This window comes from Tachyglossus aculeatus, unplaced genomic scaffold (assembly GCF_015852505.1).
Source record: "Tachyglossus aculeatus isolate mTacAcu1 unplaced genomic scaffold, mTacAcu1.pri scaffold_75_arrow_ctg1, whole genome shotgun sequence".
Taxonomy (NCBI): domain Eukaryota; kingdom Metazoa; phylum Chordata; class Mammalia; order Monotremata; family Tachyglossidae; genus Tachyglossus; species Tachyglossus aculeatus.
The window spans coordinates 1,121,850-1,133,496 of record NW_024045092.1 but is presented as its reverse complement, the minus strand read 5'-3'; the positions used below and the strand labels follow the sequence as shown (position 1 = coordinate 1,133,496).

Sequence of the window (11,647 nt, the reverse complement as noted above, 5' to 3'; positions counted from 1 at the left end):
GAAATCAGTTTTGTCAGGCTGACTCCTCCATTAAGTTACCCTTGAGGAAATGAAATACTTTTGTACTCTTCCAAGGGCTCAGTACATTAAACTAAGCTCATAGAGTCAATCAATTGATTAATTCTATTTATTAATTGCCACTGTGTGAAATGAATTCTTTATTAAGTGCTTGGGAGAGAACAATAGAGTTAGTAGACTAGATCACTACCCATAATGAGATTAATCAAACAATCAATCAATCAATCATATTTATTTAGCAAGTACTGTATGCAGAGCATTGTACCAAGTGCCTGGGAGTGTACAATGCAACAATATAACAAACATGCTCCCTGCCCACAGTGAGCTTACAGTTTACTGGGGGAGGCAAATATTAATATAAATAAATAAATTACAAATGAATATCAATCAATCAATCAATCAATCATATTTATTGAGCGCTTACTGTGTGCAGAGCACTGTACTAAGCGCTTGTGAAATACAAGTTGGCAACATATAGAGACAGTCCCTACCCAACAGTGGGATCACAGTCTAGAAGGGGGAGACAGAGAACAAAACAAAACATTAACAAAATAAAATAAATAGAATAGATATGTACAGGTAAAATAAATAAATAGAGTAATAAATACGTACAAACATTTATACATATATACAGGTGCTGTGGGGAAGGGAAGGAGGTAAGGTGGGGGGGATAGAGGAGGAGGAGGGGAGAGGAAGGAGGGGGCTCAGTATGGGAAGGCCTCCTGGAGGAGGTGAGCTCTCAGTACGGCCTTGAAGGGAGGAAGAGAGCTAGCTTGGCGGATGTTGGGAGGGAGGGCATTCCAGGCCAGGGAGATGACGTGGGCCGGGGGTCTACGGTGGGACAGGCGAGAGTGAGGCACGGTGAGGAGATAAGCGGCAGAGGAGAGGAGGGTGCGGGCTGAGCTGGAGAAGGAGAGAAGGGAGGTGAGGTAGGAGGGGGCGAGGTGATGGAGAGCCTTGAAGCCGAGGGTGAGGAGTTTCTGTTTAATGCGTAGGTTGATTGGTAGCCACTGGAGATTTTTGAGGAGGGGAGTAACATGCCCAGAGCGTTTCTGGACAAAGAAAATCCGGGCAGCGGCGTGAAGTATGGATTGAAGTGGGGAGAGACAAAACGATGGGAGATAGAAGAGGAGGCTGATGCAGTAGTCCAGACGGGATAGGATTAGAGCTTGAACGAGCAGGGTAGCGGTTTGGATGGAGAGGAAAGGGCGGATCTTGACAATGTTGCGTAGCTGAGACCGGCAGGATTTGGTGACCGCTTGGATGTGAGGGGTGAACGAGAGAGCAGAATAGAGGATGACAACAAGGTTGCGGGCTTGTGAGACGGGAAAGATGGTAGTGCCGTCAACAGAGATGGGAAAGGCAGGGAGAGGGCAGGGATTGGGAGGGAAAACAAGGAGTTCAGTCTTGGACATGTTGAGTTTTAGGTGGCAGGCAGACATCCAGATGGAGATGTCCTGAAGGCAGGAGGAGATGCGAGCTTGGAGGGAGGAGGAGAGAGCAGGGGCAGAGATGTAGATTTGGGTGTCATCAGCGTAGAGATGATAGTTGAAGCCGTGGGAGCGAATGAGGTCACCAAGGGAGTGAGTGTAGATCGAGAACAGAAGGTGACCAAGAACTGAACCTTGAGGAACCCCCACAGTAAGGGGATGTGAGGGGGAGGAGAAGCCTGCAAAAGAGACTGAGAATGAATGGCCGGAGAGATAAGAGGAGTACCAGGAGAGGACGGAGTCTGTGAAACCAAGGTTGGATAGCGTGTTGAGGAGTAGGGGGTGGTCCACAGTGTCGAAGGCAGCTGAGAGGTCGAAGAGGATTAGGATACACTACGAGCCGTTGGATCTGGCAAGCAGGAGGTCATTGGCGACCTTTGAGAGGGCAGTTTCCGTGGAATGTAGAGCGCGGAAGCCAGACTGGAGAGGGTCGAGGAGAGAGTTGGTGTTGTGGAATTCGAGGCAGCGTGTGTAGATGACTCGTTCAAGGAGTTTGGAAAGGAATGGTAGGAGGGAGATGGGGCGATAACTAGAAGGTGAGGTGGGGTCAAGAGAGGGTTTTTTTAGGATGGGAGAGATATGGGCATGTTTGAAGGCAGAGGGGAAGGAACCAGTGGAGAGTGAGCAGTTGAAGATGGAAGTTAAGGAGGGGAGAAGGGACGGAGCGAGAAATTTCATGATATGAGAGGGAAAGGGGTCAGAAGCACAGGTGGCCGGGGTAGCACTTGAGAGGAGGAAGGAGAGCTCCTCTGAGGGTACTGCTGTGAAGGATGGGAGAGTAGCAGAGAGTGCTGGCTTCACTGCTGGGCTGGGCTGGGTGCTGGGCTTCAAGGCTCTCCATCACCTCGCCCCCTCCTACCTCACCTCCCTTCTCTCCTTCTACAGCCCAGCCCGCACCCTCCGCTCCTCCGCCGCTAATCTCCTCACCGTACCTCGCTCTCGCCTGTCCCGCCATTGACCCCCGGCCCACGTCATCCCCCGGGCCTGGAATGCCCTTCCTCTGCCCATCCGCCAAGCTAGCTCTCTTTCTCCCTTCAAGGCCCTTCTGAGAGCTCACCTCCTCCAGGAGGCCTTCCCAGACTGAGCCCCTTCCTTCCTCTCCCCCTTGTCCCCCTCTCCATCCCCCCATCTTACCTCATTCCCTTCCCCACAGCACCTGTATATATGTATATATGTTTGTATATATTTATTACTCTATTTATTTATTTATTTATTTTATTTGTATAGATCTATTCTATTCATTTTGTTTTGTTAGTATGCTTGGTTTTGTTCTCTGTCTCCCCCTTTTAGACTGTGAGCCCACTGTTGGGTAGGGACTGTCTCTATATGTAGCCAATTTGTACTTCCCAAGCGCTTAGTACAGTGCTCTGCACATAGTAAGCGCTCAATAAATACGATTGATGATGATAATGATGCCGAAAGACGGCGGGGTGGAGAAGGGAGGGGAGTGCCTTTGGGGAGCTCAGAACTGATGGATTTAATTTTATTAATGAAGTAGGAGGCCAGATCTATGTGGGTGAGGGAAGGAGGAGGGGGAGGAACCGGGGGCCTGAGAAGGTAGTTATATGTACGGAAGAGCTGATGGGGATAATGGGCATGGGTGTCAATAAGGGAGGAGAAATAGTTTTGTCTGGCAGATGAGAGGGCAGAGTTAAGGCAGGAAAGGATAAACTTGAATTGAACGTGGTTGGCATGGTGTTTAGACTTTCGCCAACAGCGTTCAGCAGCTCGAGCATAAGAGCGAAGGAGGTGGACAGTGGCAGTCATCCAGGGCTGTGGGTTTGTGCTACGAGAGCGGCGAAGGGAAAGGGGAGCGAGTGAGTCTAGCTGAGTAGAAAGGGTAGAGTTGAGAACAAGTAATCTGATCATCAAGATTGGGTTGAGAGGAGATGGAGACAAGGTGGGGTGTGAGGCACTCAGAAAGATGGATGGGGTCAAGAGAGAGGAGATCTCTGTGAGGGAGTAATATGGATTTACAGGGGAAAGGAGTGTGAGTGAGGAGGCAGGTGAGAAGATTATAATCAGAGAGAGGGATTTCAGAGATGGTGAGAGTGGACACAGTGCAGCGGTAGGAGATGATGAGGTCGAGGGTATGACCAAGTTGGTGAGTGGGCGAGGTGGAGTCGAGGAAGAGGTTGGCAGTGTCAAGGAGAGATAGAAGGTGGGCGGCAGAGGAGTAACCAGGGATATCCATGTGGATGTTGAAGTCTCCGAGGATCAGAGTGGGCATGGAAAAGGAGAGAGGTAAGGTAAGGAAGGGGTCAAAATCGGTAAAGAAGTTGGAGGTGGGGCCCGGGGATGGTGGTAGATGACGGCTACAAGAATCTGGAGGGGGTGGTAGGGGCGAATAATGTGGGCTTCAGAGGAAGGGAAGGAAAGGGAAGGGGGAGGAGGCATAGTGCGAAAGAGACATTGGGGGGCGAGAAGGAAACCGACACCTCCTCCTTTTCCGGTGAGGCTGGGGGACAGGGAGAAGCAGAGGCCTCCACTGGAGAGAGCAGCAGAAGAGACCGTGTCGTCCGGAGACAGCCATGTTTCAATTAGGGTGAGGAGGAGTAGCGAGCTGGAAAGGAATAATAATAATAATAATACTGGTATTTTTAAGCGCTTAGTATGTGCCAAGCACTGTTCTCACAGGTAATCAGGTTGTCCCACGTGGGGCTCACAGTCTTCATCCCCATTTTACAGATGAGGTAACTGAGGCCCAGAGAAGTGAAGTGACTTGCCCAAGGTCACACAGCTGACAAGTGGCGGAGCCGGGATTTGAACCCACGACCTCTGGCTCCCAAGCCCGTGCTCTTTCCACTGAGCCACGTTGCTTCTCATCCTGGAATAGGTCCAGGACGAAAGGGATCTTTCTCCAGAGGCCACACCTGGCAGTAGCTGTCGAGGGAGGGGAGGGAGGGGGAAGGGTGTGAGGGGTGGGGAGGGTTTGGATTGGGATGAGCTGGCGGGGGCCTAGGCGGGGAGAGAGGGAAGTGGAGTGGAGATGGGAAAGGAGAACTGGGATGGGGTGGGGGCGGGGAGGAGGGGAGGGAGGGGGCTGAGAGGGAGGAGAGGAGGATTGGTGCTGGTACAGAGGGATCCTTGGTATGTGGTGAGGGGGAGTGGTCTTGGTGGGGGAGAGGGAGGGATAAAGCTGGGTGGGAGAGGGGAAGGGGAAGGTGAGGAATAGGAATGGCATTTGGGAGCAAGGGAATTGAAAGTTCATGGTGAGGTCAACAGGGCGAGTGACAGTACAGCGGGAGGTTAACAATTGAGATGCAGAAGCGATAAAACAGTAGCAATGATATAAACAGGCAATGGCATCACAGGGGGTAGTTAACGATTAACATGCTATGGCAATAATAAAATTGGCAGATAATGACGTCACAGAGAACAGATACAAACTATTATGCGCCGGAGTAGGGTGGACCTGTTAAGGGGAGTCAGGGAGTAGAGATAGATGGGGAGAGGAGTGAACAGCCAAATAACATGGGAGGGCTGAGTAGGTGCGAATGAGGTTGTCGTTAATGTACCTTGGTTATAACAAGGGCCTTTTTCCCTGGGGCGGGGAGAGTCAGTCAGGTCCGGACCGGGAAGGAGGGGATGGGGGGCACTTTGAGGAAGGTCGCTTACGTGAGGGGGTGGAAGCAGGGGGCGTCTATGGGGGCGCTCTGAGGAGAGGATCCTTCCGGGAGCAGCGGGGGCCACGCGGTGTGATGGCGGGCGGGCCTCTCGGGAACGGAGTCCCGGGCGCCTATGTGAATATGTACCTAAGTACTGTGGGGATGGGAGAAGAGATGAATAAAGGGAGAAAATCGAGGTGATGCAGAAAGGAAGGGGAGTGGAGGACATGAGAGCTTAGCCAGGGATGGCCTCTTGGAGGAGCTGTGTCTTCAGTAAGGCTTTGAAGGAGGGGGAGAATAATTGTCTGTTGGATTGAGGAGGGAGGGCATTCTAGGCCAGAGGCAGGACATGACAGAGAGGTCGGAGGCAAGATAGACGACACAGGTACAATGAGAAGGTTAGCATTAGAGGAGTGACATGTGTCGGCTGGGTTGTAATATGGGAGTATTGAGGGGAATCCTCGGGGAGGGCAGGTGTCTACTCTGGGAATGTAGAAGGCAACAGGTTGGATATGGGAGGTTGCCTCTTCACAAATATCCTTATTCTCCTGTCACTGTGAATCATCAGGAATGGACTCACGGCAGAAAAGGTGAGTTCAAATACGATGTGGTCTTTCACGAGCATAGTAGATTTTTCTTTCAAGTTTATTAAAACACCCAGCAAGATGGTCTGTCGTCCATAGAGGAGGACATAAAGGGTGACCAGGGAGATGACTGCTTTGGCTGCTCTGACCTCAGGCATTGCTCTGGGGAAGCGGCTGTTCCCCTGCAGCTGCTGAACCTGCTGATAGTGTCTGTGCAGGGCAAACACCATGCATTTGCTGGCTGAGCTCATGAGCCCCACAAAGAAGAGATCCCTCATGGTAAGGACCACTGTAATTACCTGGGTGGATTCTTCACTGTCACTGAATTTTGAGCAATATTTGAGATCCTACATGATTTGAAAACTTGTTGTTCTGGGAGTTTATCATGAATATCGGCATATCCAATTACATGAGCATATTGAGGATCCAGGAGAGAAGGAAGAAGGGGAGGGTGCACTTGGGTAATTTGACTTTGATTCCTGCCCATCGGAAAGTGATGGGACTGATGGTGAAAGCCTGGAACATGCTGAGGAGGCAGGTGATGCAAATGGCAAGACCCCGGGCTACTCGGTAGTGGTACATAAGGATTTTACAGCCAACATTGTCCAGGAAATTTCTCAACCCCCAAGCTGACAAGGTCTCTAAGATTCCACTGGTGAGGAGGATGATGGTGTTGGCCAAGGCTAGGTGGGCAAGGATCTGGTTGGAAGAACTGGGCTTGTGATTGATGGAGACCACATGGACATAAAACAGGAGGAGGCAGAATTCAGGAAGAGCTAAAGGCTGAATTGCAAGAAAATCAGCATCCTGAAAGAGACCTCCATGGAAATTCATTGGCTTAAATATTCGGTACAAACTGGTGTCAATAGCTTGTAGAGCAACATGGAAGAGGAGATAGGGGAAGGTGAGTGTAGAGAAGATGGAAACAGTGTGATGATGAGATCATCATCATAGTAGTAGTATTCATAGTAATGGTATCGATTGAGCTCTTAAGAGAATGTAGAACCTTGTACTAAGTGTCTGGAAAAATTGTACAGGTGAAAATTAAACACAGTTCCAGGCCCCCAGGGGACTCACAATGTAAGAACAAGGAAAGAGAGAAGGGAAAGTCTACAGATGTATAAGATTGATAAACAGTAAAAACTGAAAAGCAATAGAAAATACATGGACTGCAATATTTACAGCAAGAGGGACAGAACATTTGTTAGAACATCCATCTACCTAATTATCTATCTATTATCTACCTAATTATCTATCTGTGTTCATCCCATTCACTTCCTCCAGGAGGCCTTCCCAAACTGAACTCCCCTATTCCTCTGCTTCTCCTCCCCTCCCCATCGCCCTAACTGCCTCCCTCTGCCCAACCCACTTCCGCCCCAACAGCATTTGTGTATATATGTACATATTTATTATTCTATTTATTAATGACGTGTATATATAATTCTATTAGTTTATATTGATGCTATTGGCGTCTGTCTACTTGTTTCGTTGTCTGTATCCCCCCACTTTTAGACTGTGAAACTGTTGTTGGGAAGGGATTGGCTCTATTTGTTGCCGAATTGTACTTTCCAAACGCTTAGTACAGTGCTCTGCACACAGTAAGTATTCAATAAATATCTTGGTGATCAGATTACTGCTCTCAACTCTACCCTCTTTACTCAGCTCGACTCTCTCACTCCCCTTTCCCTTCGCCACTTTCGGTCCTCTAACCCACAGCCCTTGATCACTGCCACTGTCCGCCTCCTTCGCTCTTATGCTCGTGCTTCGGAACGCTGATGGCAAAAGTCTAAACCCCAAGCCAACCTTGATCACTTCAGGTTTATCCTTTCCTGCCTTAACTCTGCCCTCTCCTCTGCCAGACAAAACTTTTTCTCCTTCCTTATTGACACCCATGCCCATCATTCCCGTCAGCTCTTCCGTACATTTAACTCCCTTCTCAGGCCCCCTGTTCCTCCCCCTTCTTCTTCCCTCACCCCCAAAGATCTGGCCTCCTACTTCATTAATAAAATGAAGTAAATGAAAAATGAAATAAAATAAAACTCCATCACGTCTGAGCTCCCCAAAGTCACTCCTCCCCCTTCTCCAAACCCCCGGCTGTCAACTCTCTGCACTACTCTCCCATCCTTCCCAGCAATATCTTCAAATGAGATCTCCTCCCTTCTCTCAAGTGCAACTCCGGACACCTGTGCTTCTGACCCCATTCCCACTCATCTTATGAAATCCCTCGCCCCGTCCTTCCTCCCCTCTTTAACTTCCATCTTCAACCGCTCACTCTCCACTGGTTCCTTCCCCTCTGCCTTCAAACATGCCCACGCCTCCCCCATCCTAAAAAACCCTTCTCTTCATCCTACCTCCTCTTCCAGTTATCGCCCTACCTCCCTCCTACCATTCCCTTCCAAACTCCTTGAACGAGTCGGCTACACCCGCTGCCTTGAATTCCTCAATGCCAACTCTCTCCTGACCCCCTCCAATCTGGCTTCCGTCCCCTACATTCCACGGAAACTTCCCTCTCAAATGTCACCAATGACCTCATGCTGCCAAATCCAACGGCTCCTAATCTGTCCTAATTCTCCTCGACCTCTCATCTGCTTTAGACACTGTGGACAACTCCCTTCTCCACAACACCCTATCCAACCTTGGCTTCACAGACCCCTTCCTCTCCTGGTTCACCTCTTATCTCTCCGGCCGTTCATTCTCACTCTCTTTTTCGGGTTCTTCCTCCCCCTCCCATCCCGTTACTGTAGGGGTTCCTCAATTGTCAGTTCTTGGTCCCCTTCCGTTCTCTATCTACACTCACTCCCTTGGTGAACTCAATCAATCAATCATTCAATCAATCGTATTTATTGAGTGCTTACTGTGTGCAGAGCACTGTACTAAGCGCTTGGGAAATACAAGTTGGCAACATATAGAGACAGTCCCTACCCAACAGTGGGCTCACAGTCTAAAAGGGGGAGACAGAGAACAAAACCAAACATACTAACAAAATAAAATAAATAGAATAGATATGTACAAGGAAAATAAATAAATAAATAAATAGAGTAATAAATATGTACAAACATATATACATATATACAGGTGCTGTGGGGAAGGGAAGGAGGTAAGATTGGGGGGATGGAGAGGGGGACGAGGGGGAGCGGAAGGAAGGGGCTCAGTCTGGGAAGGCCTCCTGGAGGAGGTAAGCTCTCAGAAGGGCCTTGAAGAGAGGAAGAGAGTTAGCTTGGCGGATGGGCAAAGGGAGGGCATTCCAGGCCCGGGGGATGACGTGGGCCGGGGATCGATGGCGGGACAGGTGAGAGCGAGGTACGGTGAGGAGATCAGCGGTGGAGGAGCGGAGGGTGCGGACTGGGTTGTAGAAGGAGAGAAGGGAGGTGAGGTAGGAGGAGGAGAGGTGATGAGGAGCCTTGAAGCCCAGGGTGAGAAGTTTCTGTCTGATGCGCAGATTGATTGGTAGCCACTGGAGATTGTGAGCCCTGTCCCATGTGGGGCTCACAATCTTAATCCCCATTTTACAGATGAGGTAACTGAGGCCCAGGGAAGTGAAATGATTTGTCCAAGGTCACACAGAATACTAGAGGCAGAGCCAGAATTAGAGCCCATGATCTTCTAACTCCCAGGCTCATGCTCTGTAGCCACTAGGCCATGCTGTAGTGACATCCTCGGTGACACTATTGCTCTTTCTCTGGTTCAGCTCCTAAGGCCCTTAGATGAACTTTGGACATCCTCTTGGACATCTATCCCCAACTTTGGTGTCCCAAGATATGCTCTCTGATGATACACTATGGTCCAAGGGGCTGATATGTGAGTTCGAGTTCTAGGGCATAGCTCTCCCCAACCGTGAAGACCTCCAGTTTTTTTTTTCATTTAATTCAATTTTTTCTTTATGATATTTGCTAAGCACTTACTTTGTCCCAGGTACAATGCTAAGTGCTTGGGATGATATTATCTTACGAGGCTGATATAAGCTTATCCAGTTCCTACTTTCTGGAGGGTTTGCCCATCTCCTTGCGACCTATGGTTCACTCTGTCCACCCTTGGTGACTTCTGGGATGTTGGTGGTGAACTACGAAACACAGCCACTGGACAGTAATGTCAGGTCACAGAGAACATGCTGAGCATGCTCAGTCCCCCTCCCTGTCCCCCATTCTCAGACCAGCCTTGCCCCAGGGCACAGTGAGAACTTTAATGCTAAGAGAAAGACACTTCAACCCCTGCTTCTCTGGCTGTGGCTTCTCTGGCTGCTTTTCTGGACCAGATAATATTCTGGATATGGACACTATGAAACCCCACCACAACCCTAGCACATGGAGTCACTTTGGCCAGGCTGTATCGGGGCATCAGGTGGCTGTGCCTGCAGGAAGCTGGGACCAGTCTAAATGGTACTAGCCAAATCAGGCCATTTGGGCACCCTATCCTTGTGGGAACGAGGGGGAAAGCAGCTGACTCAAAGTCATGCTTAAACCATATTTCCTCCAAAGGGTCGTTCTTCACAGACTATCTTTCCTCCCTCCCCTATTCCTTTCTACAACACCTATGTACTTGGATCTGTACCCCTTAAGCACTTGATATTCACCTCATCCTCAGACACATAACACTTACAGGCACATTTCTCTGTCACTTCCTTTATCTGTATTTTATTTTATTGTCTCCCCCTCTAAACTATAAGATCCTTGTAGGCAGGGATTACAACTACCACCTCTATTGTATGGTACTCTCCCATATCTCAAGCACAGTGCTCTACACACAGTAAGTGCTCAATGAAAGCTCCATCAATTGATTGATCATCTCATGTCCTAGCTCCAAAGCCATAGGAATATTTATCTCTAGGACTTGTATCCCTAACTCTGATACCCCAACTTCTCCCTCCGATGATCCACGAAAGAGTCTGAGGTGCACACAAATCTCTTCCTGACTGTGGGAACCTCCACCTTCCTGCAGACTGTGGTTGGCTTCGTTCACACTCTTTCTTTTCTGGAATGTAGACAGTGAAACAGAGACCAGGGCCACTGAACAGAGGTGATGTTAGGTCGCAGAGATCACACTGAGCATGCTCAGTCCACCCAGGCTAGCCCTGACCCAGGCCTTGGTTGAGGCTTCAGTTCTAAGGGACTCCGTCCCCTGAACCTTCTCATAAATGAGTATGCCCTTCCCGAGGTCTCCTCACACCTCCAGAGAAGGGCACAAGTCTGAGATGGGGGATTATCACAATGGTTGGGACGATTGGCAAAGGGAATGAGGTCATCTGATTCTGTGAGATAAGAACAGCCATGAGGTAAGGAACGGAGCAGGGAGGTAGGGCAGAGAGGATACGTTTGGGAGATGATGTGGGAAGCTAGAGGTCAGTTAAGGGAGAGGTGTGGAAGCAGATAGGAGGAGCAGGGAACTTGTCTTTACTGCTCTGCTGTGTGCTGCCTCCACCTCCAATGTGACCCTGAGTGGTCTGTGATCTCTGTAGTGCTGCCATCTCCACTCTCCACCCATCCTGCGTTTATGGGAGTTGAGATGATTGCTTCATCATGTCTTCAAATTATATATTATAAATGACCTACTTACACATATTAATGTAGTCATTCATTCATTCATTCAATCGTATTTATTGAGCACTTACTGTGTGCAGAGCACAGTACTAAGCGCTTGGGAAGTACAAGTTGGCAACATATAGAGACGGTCTATATGTCTAGTCCCTTCCTCTAGATTGTAAACTCGTTGTGGGCAGGGAACGTGTGTTTTATATTGCCATATTGTATTCTCTCAAGTGTTTAGGACAGTGCTCTGAACAAAGTAAGTGTTCCATAAATATGATTAATTAATTGTTTGAGCTCATCGTGGCCCTGGAGGGTGACTGAGAGGGGACAGGAATCGGCTTCTCCTGGGCTATGATTACGGCAGTAATCCAACTACCTTGAGAAACATGGTTGCAGAAGGAGGGAGGGGGAACCATGGGGCACAG

General features: G+C 49.2%; 1 pseudogene; it reads right to left on the bottom strand.

Moving 5' to 3' along the window:
- Positions 1-5,594: 5,594 nt before the first annotated feature.
- Positions 5,595-6,534, bottom strand: LOC119923981 (annotated as a pseudogene).
- Between the last annotated feature and the right edge of the window lie 5,113 nt (positions 6,535-11,647).